The sequence below is a fragment of the Rhinolophus ferrumequinum genome, chromosome 13, assembly GCF_004115265.2.
Source record: "Rhinolophus ferrumequinum isolate MPI-CBG mRhiFer1 chromosome 13, mRhiFer1_v1.p, whole genome shotgun sequence".
NCBI classification, from domain to species: Eukaryota; Metazoa; Chordata; class Mammalia; order Chiroptera; family Rhinolophidae; genus Rhinolophus; species Rhinolophus ferrumequinum.
This window is the reverse complement of record NC_046296.1, coordinates 25,823,300-25,840,366: the sequence shown is the minus strand read 5'-3', so window position 1 is coordinate 25,840,366 and position 17,067 is coordinate 25,823,300. Positions and strand designations below refer to the sequence as shown.

At 38.2% G+C, this 17,067-nt stretch overlaps 1 protein-coding gene across 4 annotated transcripts in view; it reads right to left on the bottom strand.

Moving 5' to 3' along the window:
* The window catches only part of VPS54 (VPS54 subunit of GARP complex), a 104,510-nt gene extending 87,636 nt beyond the window's left edge, over positions 1–16,874 (bottom strand). The window contains exon 1 of one of the 4 annotated variants that reach the window (XR_004424861.1): positions 2,704–3,901. The gene's annotated coding sequence lies outside the window, so the exon portion shown is untranslated. Of the gene's footprint in view, positions 1–2,703; positions 3,902–16,765 lie in introns of those variants that run through there. The other 3 variants (XM_033125338.1, XM_033125337.1, XM_033125339.1) reach the window with 3 other exon arrangements.
* Between the last annotated feature and the right edge of the window lie 193 nt (positions 16,875–17,067).

The following is a 17,067-nucleotide window of genomic DNA, read 5'->3' as shown; positions in this document are numbered from 1 at the left end:
TATGGAAGCAACCTAAGTTCCTATCTATGGATGACTGGGTAAAGAAATTGTGGTGTATATATATACCATGGAATATTACTTGGCCACAAAATAAGAATAAAATCTTACCATTTGCAACAACATGGATGGACCTGGGAGATATTATGCTAAGTGAAATAAGTTAGACAAAGATAAGTACTATTTGATCTCACTTATATGTGGAATCTAAAGAACAAAATAAACAAGCAAAACAGAAACAGACTCAAAGATGCAGGGAACAAACTGATAGCAGCCAGATGGGAGGATGGTTGGGGGCGGGGTGAAAAAAGGATTAGGAAGTATAAATTGGTAGTGACAAAACAGTCACGGTGATGTAAAGTAAAACATAGGGAATATAGTCAATGATGTGGCAATAACTATGTATAGTGCCAGGTGGGTACTAGACTAGTCAGGGGGATCACTTTGTAAATTATATAAATGTCTAATCACTACGCTGTACACCTGAAACTAATAGAAAATAATAATATTGAATGTCATCTATAATTGAACAATTTAAAAAGGGGGTGGGGGGTGACGGGGAATAGAGGTTCAAATTTCCAAGTATAAAACAAATAAGTCACGGATATGTAATGTACAGCATAAGGACTATAGTCAATAATATTGTGATAGCATGGTACAGTGCCAAATGGTTGTTGGACTTGTGGTGATCACTTCTTTAAGTATATAAATGTTGAATAACTATGGTGTACACCTGAAACTAATTTAATATTGTATGTTAGCTGTGAGTTAATAAAAATCTTTAAAAAAATCTTTTCAAGAAACTATGAGCTGATACCATTTATAGGGATGAACCACAAAATATTGCCATGGAAATAGATTAGTGGTTGCCTAGGCCTGGGACTGGTGGAGGGAGAATGGGAGTAATTACCAATGATGAGCAGAAAGTTTCTTTTTGGGGTGATGAAAAAGTTCTAAAATTAGATTATGGGGATGGTTGCACAACTTTGTAAATATACTAAAATCACTGAATTTTACACTTTAAGTGAGTGTACTTGAACTTAATAAAGTTGTTTGCAAAAAGCTAAAAGTAGGAAAAAGGAATTTTAATCAATTTTCACTGATAGGCAAATGTGATTAAGAACAAATTCTACAAATTTTGCTATTACATGAGTTATAATATAAGATTTGATTTTAATTCTGAAATTATTAAAAACTTCATACCTATCCAGACATAACTTTTCCAGAAAACAAATTTAATCTTTTTCTAGTTAACTTTGGATGATTTGGAAGCAATGAAAAACATTTTAGAAAGCCAAATGCTAGAGTAACAATACCTCTACGAGAATAAAATATATGAATATCATTAACAAAAACAAAACATGAACAGTCTACAGAGTTTTGTTGTGATGCATTCTTTATAAAGAAAACCATTAAAACATTTTTCATTCCCTTTAAAAGTGATCCTCAGATTGTCATGTCTGTCCTGGTAGTGTAATAATTCTGAAGTTACCAGAGCATAATTTTAAAATAGCCAAATCACAAAAAAATTGCAAACATGTAATCCTCCAAACCACAACTATCAATTATCCCAAATTTGCCCATATTCATCATTTTCACCCAAACTTATCATGAGCAATCATGATCACAGTGAATCATCAAGTAATACCTATTTCGAGGAAATCAGACTCTGACTACTATACAAATACAGTCAAACAAACAAATCCTATTATTCCATCTGTTCTATCACAAATGCTTAGAAATCATTAAGACTCTCAAAGTACTTTTCCAATTAGAACTCTCCAATAGATTAATAAAAGTCAACCTGAATGTCTATTAAAATGTGCAGTTTTCACAATAATACACTTCTCAGTATACTATCATAATATCACTTGCCTTGTAAGCATTTACTATTAAGATTGCCCTGTGTTTTAACAAGTCAGAAATAGAGCCAATTAAAAACAATAAACAACACTCGAAACAATTTAATTCTTTGAACGTTGCCTCAATAAAGACCAAAAAATAAAGCAGATTAAAGGGGAATTCTTTTTAAAGAAAAATCGCAACCCAGCTAAGCCAAAATTCTAAAAATACCATCCTGAACTCAACACATGGATAGACCAAGCGGTCAATTATAATGGTCAAAAGTTCCCTTGTCAACGACGGTAGAGCAGGAGAGGCCTGCCTCTGTATCAATGCAGAGATGGAAAGAAGCAGAATTGAAGAACATTAATTACTGAACAAAGTATTGCGAGCTAAATTGCCAAACGCACAACACCGAGTTCTTCTTATGGATAGCCCTCCCCAAGAAGAAAAGTGATTATTTTTAATTTAAATTATTTCAATAGCATCAAAAGAGGGTCTAAGGGCCCGGCTGGGAAAAGAAAGGGAAAGTTTGGGGGCAGCATCTACGGAGGGTATTGGAAGTTCCAGAGCCGGGATCCCGGAGAGGGGCGAGAGGGGCTAGAGCGACGTTTGCGGCCGCCACTGGAAGTGGGGAGCACAGCTGCCGACCCGATCCCGGAGGGAGAGTGACAAGGAAGAGGAGAAGGTGGCCGAGAGGAGAATGGAAGCTTCAGCGCCGGTCAGTTGTGACCGAAACTCTGTCCGACTGCAGTCGGGGAGGAGACAGAGGAGGTGGGGTCTCGGTCCCTCTCTCCACAGGAGGTCGGGCGGAGGGTGGGCCGCGAAGCGCTGGGGGCCGAGTGGGGCCAGCCGGACACCTACCTGCGGGTCCCGGGCAGCCGCCCCAGAGCGAGGCCTAGTGCATCGTCGCTGCCTTCAGCCCTCCACGTCGCGCCGAGGCTGCTGCTCCGCGGCCGCTGCCGCTGGGAGCCCGGCCGGGCCCGAGCCCGGCTTCCCGCCTCCGCCCCGCGCCGGCTGGCCCGTCCGCCGGGGGTGCAGAGGGCCGCCCTCTTGAGCCCAGCTCCGCTGTGGGGTGAGAGGCGGCAGCAGCGGCTCCCTCACGTCTCTCCTGGGTGTCCTGTCAGCCAGCAGTTTCCCCCGGGTCCGCAGCGCCGCCTCCGCCGCTGCTGCCACCGCCTCTCCCACATCCCCGGCCTCCAGAGGAGTCGCCGCCGCCGCCGCCGCCGCCGCCGCCGCGCCGCGACCACTACCCTTAGGACTTCTTGCTGCCTGCTCACTGCTTCTCCTCGCCCCGCCGACCCGGGTCGGCCCGACTAAGTCGGGGGGAGGCAGCGCCGGAGGCCGCCGCCAGGCCGCCGCAGCCCCCAGCCCACAATCCACCGCGCGGCTCCGCCGGGGCGGGAGGGCCGCGGCCGGGCCGGGAGGAGCGGAGCGCTCGCCACCTCGGGAGAGGGGCTACGACGCGGGCGCAGCCGGCGTTCTCCCGGAGCGGGAAACAGCCCGTGCGACTCCTCTGCACCTCCTCTCATAGCCCTGCACGTAAGGACAGAAACCCACGCTGAACTCTACTTTTCCCCACGACCCTTCCACCACTGAGACATGTTCTCAGAACCTCCCAGGTGCCGCCTTCCGCCTTCCCTGGGACTGGACCCTCGCCCACCTCCCAGACCAACCGACTCCAAACGTCCCTAAATCACCCGGGACCTATTAAAGTAAATATTTTCACACCATTCCACCCCTTCTTTCACCCCCCCCCCCAAAGTGAATGCTGTTCTGAGTTTCCCAAATAAATGTCCTTTGAAAGGTTAAAGGTCACCCCTTTCCCAGGAACCCACTGAACTCTGAAAATAGTACAGGATCTCTCTATCGAGGCCTTTCCCCACTGAGTCCTCTAAATTTTCAACTAAGTTCCAGGCCTTTCTCTCCGGCAACTATCTGGCTGAGATATTTGAAGTGTGTGTGTTATCAATACTTCCTCGGTGTGATCTTTTTAAACAGTAATCCAATTCAGCCTGGTTTCAGAGGGCTTGCAACCTTAATCCAATAAAATACAATCCGCAAGAAACGGAAAGTCTTAGAATATTTTTTAAAAGAGAGAAAAGGGCCCTCATTTGAGAGCTTATGTCTTGATTTTAGTAAGATTTTTCCACAATTTTCCACAATTTTGAATTTTCCACAATTTTGAAACTCCCTTTGCCTAAAAATAATCAAAGTTTCAGGCATTTATAAGACAGTATGTTTTAAAAGTGAAGATGTAACTCTCAGAGTTGGGGATTGAAAAAAAAAGTTCAAGTTTCACTTCCAAGAAGTCACTTTGAAAACTGCAAACATAACTGAAATACTGTTAACCACTAAAGAGCTAAAGTTGGGGGAAGGGAAGGGCAAACGAGAAGGAAGCAACAAAATAGTTGAGAGGAAATTTTTACATGATATTTTTCTAAATTCAGTTCTCCACAGTTTGTAATAAGGAGAGAGACAATATCAATCCCCAACATGAAATAAATTTAACTATAAAATAATGAAGAGATCCTCCTAACTCCCTGATCTCTTATAAAACTAGATAAGTTTATATTATAAAAATATTAAGGAAAGATTCACTGAATTTCATCTAAGGCCAGAGAGGAAAATAATTTCACTAAAAGTCTAGAATCAGTTCATAGAATATACTAAGAAATGGATTTAGCAAATTCCTATATTTTGAACCTATGTCAGGTTCAACATTTTGAAAGTTGCCTTGAACCTGGCAGTTTGACCTTTTAAAAACTATTTGCATTGATACTCCACCTTTTTCCAAAAAAGATTCCAAGTTGCTCTAGTGGGCACTTGGATTAAATAATAGCCTTAAGGTATTTTGCAAACACTAGAACAAGACAAACTGGTTTGCTTTTCTCATTATCCATCTGTAGATAACATACCATAGGAAGAAAATACACATTGAGTATTGTGCTTAGTTCTTTCAGGGATCCAGCATGATGTTTACTTTTATTTTTCAACAGAAAAATTCATAATCATGAATCTAAACAGAAGTAAATGCTGATGATAAGGTTTGTAAAAACACAAAATAAAAACCTGTTAACTGGATAGGTAATTTAAATAGGTAGATAAATTTCAAAATAATTAATATAGTCATTTGTTATCCCTTGAATCATTTCAGTATTAGAAAGTCAAATCACAAATAAATATGTATAGGTATATTGTTAGTGTTCATTTCCAGATATTGCAGACAACAGAAAGTTAAGAAAACTGATAGAAATCATCATTGCCCTAAGAAGAAAATATTAGCCACCATACTACTAACACTGTACTTGGCATAATTTTTATTAAGCCTGTTAAGATTATGAATGGTGATAATTTTCAGGGTCATATATTTTCATTAGAGGAAGAATGGGCAAATTTTTTAATGATGTAAAACTTATAAAAGGCCTATGCTTATGTTTACTATATGTTCAGTGTAGATTTGTCTGACAGTGTGAAGTTAACGTGTAAATTCAATCAATAAATACCATTTTTAATAACTTGTTTGACAGAAACTATACATTCACATGCCAATATAAATACAGAAGGGAAAGGGGGCACTGTTAGAAGGAACAATCAGAAAAACCATTTTGCAATTTAGTTAGACATGTGTACTAGCCACTCTTTTTTCCACAATAGCAAACTTTGAACCTGTCAAATGGAAACCCATTCAAATTTTCTAACATATACTATAGTTAAATATGTACAATGACATTGTGTGTTTAGTATAAATTATCTTTGGTAAGCAAAATCCACCTGTGCTCATGAACTAAAAGTATTATGCTGATAGTTTCATCTGGGGTTGGTTTTTTGATCCAATGCCCTGAATTATTTTACCCATAATATTTAAGGTATTTAAAAATGTTACAATTTATAATAATATAATTGGAATCTGAATATGTTTTACTATTTCTTCATGTCTAGTGTAGACTATCTTAACATGGGAAAACTTTCCAATTTACTTTGAGTATGGTGTAAGCCATTAAAACTAGAATGGGTATAAGCACCACTAGACATTTTATAGTATTTCATGTGATAATAATGCACTCGATTATTGGGAGTATGTAATACACGAGTTTTCGTATATCATCATCTCTTTGTATCTTCTAAGTCAGCTGCTTGATCACTTTGAAAACAATTATTTAACTGGTAAATTTCTCAGTTCCATTTCTCTTTGACTCACATTCTAAATTTCCATTTTGATATATCATCATAATAGCAACTACCATTTGCTAAGAATTTACTGCACTCCAAGCATAGGGAAAACCAAGATAGTATGATGTATTAGTTTTCTATTGCTGTGTATAAATTGCCACAAACTTAGCAGTTTAAAATAACACATTTATTATAGTTTCTGTGAGTCAGGAGTCAAGGCACAGCTTAGATTGGTCTTCTTCTAAGGGTCTCATAAAGCTGCAATCAAAGCATCAGTCAGGCTATGTTCTCACTGGAGGCTTGACTAAGGAAGAATTTGCTTTCAAGGTCACTCAGGTAGTTGACAGAATTCCTTTTCTTCCGGTTGTAGGACTGAGAGCCCTAGCTTTTTGCTGGCTGGAGACTGTCCTCAGCAACTAGAGGCCACCTGCAGTTCCTTGCTATGTAAGTTTTCCCAAAATGGCTGCTTACTTCATCAAACCTGCCAGGAGTGTCTCTAAACTCTGTAGAGTGAGTCAGTGAGCAAGACAGAGTGATATTTTATCATTTTTGCCATGTTCTATGGTTTAGAAGCAAGTCACAAGATTTGCTAACACTCGAGAGGAAATTGCACACAAAGTTGTGAGCATCAGGAGGTGGGCATCACAGGGGCTCTCTACCACCTGCAGTAATTAATCCCGCAGGCTTTCGAATTTAGCTAACCCTGAGTTTTTTACTTGCTTTGACATGTTAGCTACGTGGTTGTGATATCAGTTTCTACTCCTTTGTTTCTTCATCTGCTAACTAGGATCTCTTCACATCTTATTTGTCTCCCATGTAAAATGAGAATAATAATAGGTTGTTGTAAGGATTAAATGAGCATTTAAAAAACTAACTGATAACAAGAAAAACTCAGTTAATTCTTGTTAGTTTTCTTCCTTTTCCCTCCTCTCTTTAATTTCGATCTTGGTCTAATAGAAGTCCCCACTGCTAGCATTTCGACTTTCAACTGCTACTTTTTCAGTCTGTATCCAGATTACCTGTGTGTGTATACCTGTGTCTAGGGCCATGCAAAACCAACTCCAGTATCAATACCTTCAAAAATAGGACTGTATTGCAAATGTTATCTCCAACTCAAACTAGGCAAAATTTAAAATGATGAATTCATAACATTAGAAAGATAGTTATTAGACATAGAGGCTTTCAGAGTTTAGAAAACTTTGTTGGGATTGGCTTTTTCCTTCCTCTGTATCATGTTTATGCATATAATACAAAAGGACATATTATGGCATCGTAGTATTCACCGGTTCTGGGTTTCATTCTAGCTCTGCCACCATCTAGCTGAGTAACCTCAGGCATGTTAAGCTCTCTAATGCTCAGTTTCTTCTGGGGATGAAGATAGTACCCACTTCATAAATGTACTGTGAGGATAACATTTAAAGCGTATTTAAATAGCCTAGCTCATAGGCAGTACTCAAAAAAAAAAACCATATATATATATATATGCTATCAAACTCATTACTATAATCTTCAATATCTCATTATTATTAGGAAGGCTGTGTTAATTAAAACCACAGAATAGTAAGTGGCAAGATATGGTTATGAATGAGGTGGGCAAGGTGAGGCATGAGAAGCCACAAGTCCTCATGAGCCAAGGTGCCGCAAGTAAGATAAGTGGTCAAAAGGTATGAAAAGTTCCAAGTCAGAAACTAGACGAAGAAACTAGCGGACAAGGTAAGATTGTGAATTTTCAACCAAATTGTGGGGAATGTAATCTAAGATACCATCAGCAAGAGAAGAGCGCATGAAATAGGTAATTCCTACCTCAGATATGAAGTCTTTTATATATTTCCTCCTGGAGCAGGAATGAACCATAGAGTATATCTAGTACCACAGTTTGAAGAGGAAACACATGAGTCATGCTAGTATTAGAAAATAGTGAATAAGTTGTTGAGTAGATTAGAGGAGTACAACAGACATATGGGCATATCCTGACAAATGTACAATTATTTTCAAATTGGACCATCTCCCTAGGGGAATATATATATATATATATATATATATATATATATATATATATATATTCACATATATATATATATATATATATACCATTTTATTAGTCCCATTATCATATTTTTCTTCTATTGCTTTATACAGTATTTGGTTCTTTTATTGTTTCATTTGGTCCTTGTATATATGGAGGCTTTGTCTAACAGTTATAAGTATTTCCAGGACAGGGTTTTCTGTTGTTGCTGCTATTATACATTTAAAAATATCCCTACAGAATATGGAACAATACTTGTATACTACATAGTAGACTTTCAATAAATGCTTGTTGAATTAAAAAATAAATATGAATTACTCCCCTTAGTAAATAATATTTGGTATAATGAATATTAATAATTTGTAAACATAATGGATGACTTTGAAATCATACTTGACTCTTTCATATCCCACAACTACTGTGTCAGAAAATCCTATTAGTTCGACCTTCAAACTATATCTAGACTAAACACGTCCCGTCACTCACGTGGCATCCACTTTCGTCCAAGTCATCCTGCCTGGAGGGCCCCTAACTACAGCTGTTGGGCTGTATGCTGCTCATTACAGGAAGCACCATTCACAGAAACTGCAGGGTAAATGATGCTTCTTGGAGCTGTGTAGTGTAATCATCCTACTTGCCTGCATTACTGCAAAAGTCTCCTAGACTTTGTCACCCTCTAGCCTATTCTCAACATAATAATCAGCTCAAGAGTAACCTATTCTCAACATAATAATGACATAATAGCATGTCATTTCTCTGCTTTAAACTCCAGTGGCTTCGTCCCATTCAGAGTAAAAGATAAAAGTCCTCACAAGTCCCTAGATGATCTCATTCTAGTCTTACCTCTCTAACTTCATCTCCCTCTGTTCCCCCAATGTCTCCCTCTGCTCTAATCATATTGGGTTCCGCACTGTTCCTGGGACATGCCAGGCATACTCCTGCCTCAGAGCATTTGCACTTCCTCTTCCCTCTGTCTGGAATGCTTTTCCCCCAGATATCCAAACGGCTAATTCCCTCCTCTCCTTCAGGTCTTTATTCAAATCTTACCTTCTCAGTGAGACATTTCATGAGACCATATTTCTCATTGCAATATCATGCCCTATCTGCTTTCCCACTTTATTTTTATCCTTAGCTTTTATTATCATCTAACCGCCCCCCACCCCATGTGTTTTACTTAGTTATTGTCTTTCTTTCCCCCACAGGAATGCAAGCTCCATGAAAGCAGGAAGTTTTGTCTGTTCTGTTTACCACTTTACCCTCATCCCCAGGACTTGAAACAATGCTTAGTGCAAGTTGAGAGCTCAATAAATACTTGTTGAAATAATGCATGAAAGATAAAGATAAACTCGTACTTATAAACATAAACCACTTTCTACCATATGCTAAGCAGAATGAGTAGCCCATTAGTCTAATGTCTTGAAGGACAATTTGCCACTGATACGTTACAGGGCTCTAGATAGTTGTAAGCCACTATGAATTTATTAGATTTATGATAAAGATGAGTCTTGGCTCATTTTACAATTAGAGCATTTTAAGTAATAACTATATGAAACTATTTTTAAAATATGCAATTTTATAATGAAGTAGAGTATTTAAACATTTATTAGGAAAAAAAGTTTCACTTAAAAATTTTCTAGGAAAATTATGGGCAATTTGGAAGGCATACATTTCCAGAGAAACAGAAACCATAGTTGGCCTCTCAAGGGATTTTTCTCCATAACACTTCAACATCAACTGGGTATGTGACTCACCAGCCATCACTCAAAAAGAACCCCCTAAGCAGCAGAAATACAAATTCTTACACCACTATGCAATATTTTTAAATAGAGAAAAAGTAATCAAACTGAGAAAAGATTTTTACAAGCAAAATAAAGAGAGAAAAAAAAACCCACTGAGTATCATGCAACCAGGACAACTTCAGAACATAATCCACAGTAAAACATTAATTTAACAATGGATTGCAATTATATAATGGACTTTCCTTGAATACCAACGTGCATTAGAAAGCCCATTTAATTCTCATGCCACTCTCTGGTCATTTTGGTTCCCATTTTACCGGGAAGTGAAGTAGCTGTGTTTTCTCACCTTATTCTCTTTACTTTTATGAATTCCCGAGTGTTAATAAAAACAAGTTCTCAATCACAATCTGATTTCAATCTAGAAGTCTTATTTCCAAAAAAATCTAACTTTAGACATAGAACAGCATTTTTTTCCCTTCTGTAGTTTTATTTATTATCTTTTAAGAATTTATGTAAAATAAAAATAATAAACTCAAAGGAAAGAAAACATCATTGAAATCAGACTTTGGAGCAGAAGAGGCCTCTTACTTAACACATGAGCAAATGGAGGTCAAAGGGCTGAGACAGATAATGTTTTAGTGGTGGCAGCAGATTTCCAATTAGAATCCAGATTTAAAGACTTCCAGACTCATGTTCTTTGCCCCACACTATTAAAACTCCAGTGGGAATCCTACAGCAACAAATTACCGAAAAAGTAAAGAATTATGTTCAGTGGAATTACTTATTATTTGAATCCAAAAAATACCAGATTCCCCCTCTTCTCCAAAGAAAAGGTAGCGCTTACTCTAAAGTATGGAATATGAAGTTTCTCATTACTTACAGGAAAAAAAATCTTGTAGGGAATTTTGCTTGATAATAAGTATTTAATGACTTAGGAAATAATCAATGTAGGTAATTTATTGTTTTAAGTACTCTTTACCAGTTCACAAATCCAAGAGACAGTTCCCATATTTGGCTGCAAGAATGCAGTCTTTTAGAAAATGTATGGCTTATTTCTGTGTAGTCCTCCTTTATAAATATGCAAAGGCTTATTTCCATTCTTCTAAGTTAATCCTAACTTTGCTTTACAGTTCATTATGCACAGTAAAAGAAACGGTAAAGTGAGCATACAGGACACATTTACAAAACAAATATTTTTTTGTCTATTACAAACTGAAAGTCAGACTCATGACAGTTTCCACCCCCCGTAGATCCCTACAACAAGCATATATCAAAACAGTGAGCAAAACAAACGCTTATATAAATGGCTTTGTCTTCATGATTAAGTTGGCTCACTGATGCGTGTCAGTGAGTGCTGCTCTGATTCCAGGTGGTCAGCATCTCTGGTTAACGGCATCCAGAGGGAAATTGCTCTCTTCTCTGATTCTTCACTGCCAGCCTGACCTGCCTGCATTTTGCCCCAGTATGTTAGAGGCTCCCTTAGTTACTCACTACTTACCCCCAGGGTGAGGTTAATTTTTGCCAGACTTGTGATTCCTCGTAACAGTGGAACCAATATTCTGATTCTGATTCTAAATCTCCTATTATAATGAAGAGATGGAGGAAATATTCCTACACCAATACTCCCTAACCCCTTGCACTCTTCCTCATTCTCAAGTAGACATCTTGACTTCAATTCACAGTCAATGCATATTTATAAAAAATTATTCTGGGTCCAATATGCTAGCAGTCAGCAAGACTGATTCAATTCATGCTCTCATAGCCCTCACAATCTGGGGTGGGGCAGAGAGCGAGTACAGAAGACAGACATTAAACAAATAGTTACAGGAATTGTTCAACAACAGATGGGATACGTGTCAAGGAAAGGTTAAAGAAGCTATGAGAGCTTGGAAAGGTGAGTGTAGTTTAATGTAGCTGAACAGAGGATTCTTGCCCAAAGAAACAGCATTTAAACTGAAAAACAAATAGGATCTAGCCAGGGAAGGGAAATGGTGGTAGTGAAGAGTCCCAGGCAGTGGAAACAGCCACCTCTGAGGCATGAAGGATCTAGGTAAGCAGAAGGAACAAAGGACAAGGCCAATTGGCTGGCATGCAATGAAACAGAAGTAGCAAAGCCAGACCATACAGAGAGCTATAAGTCATGTTGGAGTTTGAACTTTATTATAAGCTATGATAGGGCTTTGGGCAAGTAGATGACACAAGAATATTTTTCAAAGTTCAGTTTGACCACTCTGTGGAGAATGAGTTAGTGGAGGTAACTAAGAGAAAGTATGGCATGAGCAGTTAGAAGGGTATCGGTTATGGACTGAATGTTTCTATCCGCCCCACATTTGTATGTTGAAGCCTTAAACCCCAATGTGGTGGTACTTGGAGATGGAGCCTTTGAAAGGTAATTAGGTGTAGATGAGGTCAGGAGGGTGAAGCCCCCATGACGGGACTAGTGTCTTTCTAAGAAGAGGAAGAGAGAAAGAGGTTGCTCTCTCTCCACCATGTGAGGACATAGTGAGAAGGCAGCTGCCCATAAGCCAGGAAGAGGGTCCTCACCAGGAACTGAATCTGCTGGCACCTTGATCTTGGACTTCCCAGATTGATGCTGAGAAATAAGTGTTTGTTGTTTAAGCCACCCAATCCATGGTATTTTATTATAGCAGCCCAAGCTGACTAAGACAGTTCCGATATTTGAGAGGTATCCTAGGAGACAGAATTGGCAGTACTTGGTGATTGGTTGGACAAAAGAGCTAAGAAATAAGTACATGCTAGGAATGATTCCGAAGGTTCCTAACATGAGCAACCAGGAGGATGGTGGAACCATTTAGTGAGATAAGAAACAATGGAGGAGGAAAAGATTTGGTACCATAATTTCAGTAATGGAAATGTCTAATTGGGATATCTGTGTAATAGCTACCTGGAAATGTTAAGGAGGCAGTTAGATATATGGGTCTACAACTCAGAAGAGATACCTGAATGAAGACATAAGTTCATAAGTTGTCAACACATAGTTAATAATTGGAAGGATGAATGTGTATGAGATTTATGAGAGAGAGAGTACAGCGAGTTGGGAAGGGAAGGGAAAGGAAACGGTAAGGAAGAGAAAAAAGAAAAAGGGAAGAGGGCCTGAAACTAGGCCCAGATCTATACAAGCAAATATCAGCATATATCAAATTAGTGAGCAAACAAAATATTTCTATAAAAGACTTTTACCTTTATGATTAAACTGGCTTACTGATATGTGTCAATGGGTACCATTCTGATTCTAGGTGGTCACCATATCCCTCTGGTTAATAGACTAGGTTCTGAGAGGAGGAACAGCAACCAGGGGAGACTAGAAAGAGGAGGCAGAGAAATAACAGGAAAGCCATGAGACTTTGAGGGTACAGAAGACAAAGGAACTAATTTTTTTGGAAACAGCTAGGAGTAGTCAACCAGAGCAAATAAGATGCATGCTGCCCATTAGATTCAGCAGCATGAAGGTCACTACTGATCCTAGCAAGACAAATTTGGTAGATAGTAGAACTGGAAGCAGATTTCGATGAGTTGAGGGCTGTTTTATGGAGAAGAACAAAGGATGAGTAAAGTGTTTCTAGAAGCTTAGTTGTTAAAAAAAAAAAAAAGGGGGGCTAGATAGAGTGGTAGGTGGAAGTGGATGTGAGGGAAGATTTTCTTAATATGGTAGATATTTGAACATGTTTTAATTCCCAGAAGTGCTCTTCAGAAACAAACAAACCAAAACCAAGTAACTCCACTGAGCATAATAATTAATTTTCTCCCAAATATTTGTTCGCTTATGTTATTCTGTGTGTCAGGAGATTTAATATCACTGAAAACTTTTGATTGACATCAAATGATCAAGGAGGAACCAATTTTCCCCATCTCTCAGCTTTGCTGTCATCCATTTATTCATTTAACAATTTTTGTTGAAAACTACTATGTCTCATGCTCTATTTTAAGCACTAGTGATACAATGATATGAAAGAAGCAAGCCCACTTTCACTACTTCTTTTCAGCATTGTACTGGAGTTTCTGGACAGTGCAATAAGTTAAGAAAAAGACATTTTAACAATATAAGAATTGGGAAGAAATAAAACATTATATTTAGATAACATAACTATATATTTAGGAAATCTCAATGAATCTCTAGATTACTAGAATTAATTAACCAGTTCGATTACTGGATACACGGTGTGGTAGGTAGAATTCTAAGTTGTCCCCCAAGATCCCAGACCCCTGGTGTCCATGCCCTATATAATCCCCTCCCCTTAAGTGTGTGTGGACTTGTGAATATGAGTTTTCACTCTCATGATTAGATTATGGTGTATGGCAAAAGTGAAGGAATTTTGTAGATGTAACTAAGACCCACGGAGTTAATCAAGAGAGATCACCCTAGTGGCCCTACCTAATCAGGTGAGACTTTTTAAAAGAGAGTTTAGAGGTCAGAGATGACAGAAATCAAAATATTTGAAGAGAAATGGTTTCCTGTTGGCCTTGAAGAAACAAAATGCCATGTTTCAGAGAGGATTACATGACAGGAAATTGCCTTGCCCTCTAGTAGCTGAGAGTGGCTACTGGATGACAGCCAGCATGAAAGAGGAACTTCAGTCCTATAATTCCAAGGAACTGAATCTCACCAATAATCAGTGGGCTTAAAAGAGGACCCACAGTCTAGATGAGATCGTAGGCCTGCCTGACACCTTGATTTCAGCCTAGTGAGACTCTGAACAGATGACCCAGCTAACTTGTATCCAGACAACTGACTCATGGGAACTGTGAGATAATAAATTTGTTTTCCAAGATGATAAGTTTGTGATAATTTGTTATACACCAGTAGAAAACCAATATGTAAGGTCAACGTACAAAAATTTAATTGTTTTTCTATTAATATATATCAGCAACAGACAGAAAACTTTAAAATTTTTTACCATTTGCAATTGCACAAAAATATCAAATACTGAGGAATAAATCTAATGAAAGAATGCAAGACCCTTCTACAAAGAAAACTATAGAACTTTATTGAGATAAATTGAAGATAAACTAAATAAATGGAAATATATGCATTATTCATGTATTAGAAGTTTCAATGTTGTAAATATGTCAATCTCTCCAAATTAATTTACAGATTCAGTGCAATCACAACAGGTTTATATGTGGAAAAATAGCAACCTGACTCTAAAATGTACAGTTGACCCTTGAACAACATGGATTTGAACTGTGCAGGTCCACTTATATATGAATATTTTTTTTCACTAAATAACTACTGTTTTTGATCCATGATTGGAAATAGAAGGCTGACTATGTATCCATCTACATTATTTTATATAAGGGACTTGAGCATCCGCAGATTTTGGTATCCATGAGGGGTCCCAGAACAAATCCCTTGCCGATATTGAGGGAATAACTGGGGGTAGTTAAATTTGGGGGAGTCAAGGGTTATACATGGATTTACAACTGCACTGGAGGTGGCTCCCTTAACCCCTGCATGTTCAAGGGTCAACTTTATATGGAAATGCAAAGTGCCGAGAATAGCCAAACACTCATAAAAAGAACAAGATAGGAGGACATACTCTACCAGTTACCAAGGTTTATTATAAAATGACAATAGTATGGTATTAGTATAATAGATAAAGATAAAAAAAATGTTAAAACCTCCAACAAATCAAAACAGAAAAGATAGATAATTCAATAGAAAAATGGGTCAGACGCTTAACAAGCATTTCATAGAAAAAGAAATCCAAATGGCCATATGAAAAGGTTTCAGCCTTATGTGCAAAATGATGTACTACACATCCACAAGATCACTTTGGAACATAATTTGGCAATATCTTCTAAAGTTGAATATGCATATACTCTATGACCTAGCCATTCTGCTCTTGGAAATATCGCCAATAGAAATATATGTGTATGTTCATCAAAGATATTTACAATAATGGTGAGTGACAGAAGCCAGACATACAAAAATATATACTATATAATTCCATTTACATAAAATTCAAAAATTCAAAACTATGATGTTAATAGTCAAGAGGAAAGAGGAGGTAGTAATTAGAAGGGGTATGAGAAGGGTAATGTTTGATTTCTTGATCTGGGTGATAGTTAAATATATCTATTCACTTTGTAATAATTTTTTACTCAAACATTTATTTTGAGCATTTTTTCATATGTAAATAACATATCAATAAAAAAGATTTAAAAATAAAACCAAGCTTCCTGCCCTCATGGGCTTTATATTCTACTGTGAGGATCACAGCTTTATATTCTACTGCTCTCCTTCTTATTGGCTGGCTTCAATAGCAGATTTCAAGTGGTGGGAAGTGATAGGAAGATGGCTTCCAGCAGCTCCTAGTCTACAACTTCCCGTGTTCAAACCAGTAGGCAAGGCATACCTACAGGCTCAGCAGAAGTCCCAGATTGCCTCTCCCTGACTCTGATTAGATGATGCACAATCCCAACCATTGAGGCCAGGATGAGGCTCTGATTGGCCAGGCCTGAATCCAGTCAACCCTGAAACCAGAACATATTAAATAAGAATGAGGAAAGATGTGGTTCTTCAGAAAAAGAAAAAGAAAAAAAACAAAACTGGGGCCCCATGTCAGAAGAGAAAATAAATGTGGACTGAAAAGCAAATGTCCACAATGAGTCTCCTCTAAGTGAAAACCCAGATTTGCTACGTCATATTAGGTCAAGTTCCTTTTAAAGTCTTTCATTGTATTCCATATGTTTCAGCGATTTGGCTTGCCTACTTCTTCCACTGCTAACGTGGTTGCAAACGGACTCTTTTCTTCCCTTTTGTCAGCTAAGAAATAGGGCATCCTCCCCGACACCATCTCTTTTTCTCTGGATTTGAAATAAGCCAAAAACAACCAACCAAACAACATAAATAATAACAAAAATCCATTTAGAGTTTTAAAAGCTTGTTTCTGCTAGAAACTACAATGTCACAAAAAGATTAATAAACATAATCAAACCTTGGAAAATAAGTTCTATTTCTACCCACCTGTAGAGACCCCTTTCGGTACCTCAGGGGCTGCCTCCTCTGGTAAGCTTTCTTTACCATCCCCTTTACTGAGTTACTCAGTTCCTCTGTGTGCTCACTTACACAGTATTGTAATTTTCTGTTTACTTATCTGTCTTTTCTATTGCTTCATGCCTTCCTTTCAGACCTGGTTTCGGCCTTTATGTCTGTATCAGCAGTACAAAGCTCATTGTTTGGGATAGATATGGTAGAGGGTCAATAAATGTTTTCTGAATGACTGAGAACTTCATATCCCAATTGCATTTAATTCTGATAAAAGCCAT